This window comes from Octodon degus, unplaced genomic scaffold (genome assembly GCF_000260255.1).
Source record: "Octodon degus isolate 3935 unplaced genomic scaffold, OctDeg1.0 scaffold00009, whole genome shotgun sequence".
NCBI classification, from domain to species: Eukaryota; Metazoa; Chordata; class Mammalia; order Rodentia; family Octodontidae; genus Octodon; species Octodon degus.
In genome coordinates, this window is record NW_004524585.1 from 22,029,254 (window position 1) to 22,030,237 (window position 984).

Consider the following 984-nt stretch of genomic DNA (forward strand, 5'->3'; position numbering starts at 1 on the left):
GGCAATAACAATACACAATGTACTAACCATTGTTACTCTCCTAAAATCTTGTTTTGAGATTTTGTACAACTGTTTTTATTTTTTTTTCTTTCTTTAAAATAAAAATAAGGGCTGGGGAGATAGCTCAGTAGAATAAGTGCTTGCCCGGCAAGTTCAAGGTCATGAGTTCAATCCCCAGTACCGCCAAAAACAAACAAACCAAAAAATAAATAAAATAAAAATAACTGATGTCAATAAAAAAAAATGAAGAAAGGATTTCTTGGATTGATCTCCAAACTATCTGTTCCACCACTGGTTGTGATTTTTCTCTTTGGCTGCATCGAGACTGATATGTAAGGAAAGGAGCGAGAGGGAGGATAAGAATAAGCAAGACATATAAGAAAATACATAATCATCTTTATAGTAAGCACTGGCCCCACCTTTGTGATGTCCGTGCATCATGACCATATCAGACTTCACTGCAATTGGAGTGCTGGCCTCTGGTGGGATCGTTCTGAACATATCTGGAGCCACGTTCTGCGTGCACGTCATAAAAGAAACTGCGTGCTTGGCTTCCATGTAATACATAATGTATAAGTTGCACATTTCATCACTAGATGTGCCGCTGCAGGCAAAGAAAAAAAAACGCAGACACAACAAATCAGCCACTCACATAGAACACATTCTTAATGCAGGAAAAATGCAACCAGTAAACTTTCCAGCAATAATTCAAAGGTGGAAATACTGTGCATCTCTTTTACAGCTTTCATTAAAACACATCATCACAATTTTCAACATCAAAAGCACACCGTCAGTCAAGTGGAAGACCCAATGCTGTTATGGGCTACTGGATGCTTTTAGAATATTTTGCTGAGTTTACACACCTATAATATTCAAATAACAGAACTTAACAAAAAAAGGGGGATACAGATGAATGTCCATTTTGTATCTGTGTATTCAAAGTGGTTAGGCTAGATATATAGTTACATTCTCTTAATGAATAGA

The 984-nt window shown here is 36.8% G+C and overlaps 1 protein-coding gene across 1 annotated transcript in view; it reads right to left on the minus strand.

The window, feature by feature from the left end:
* Pam (peptidylglycine alpha-amidating monooxygenase) overlaps window positions 1–984 on the minus strand; it is a 188,553-nt gene that overhangs the window by 80,377 nt on the left and 107,192 nt on the right. The gene's annotated exons all lie outside the window — the stretch shown is intronic.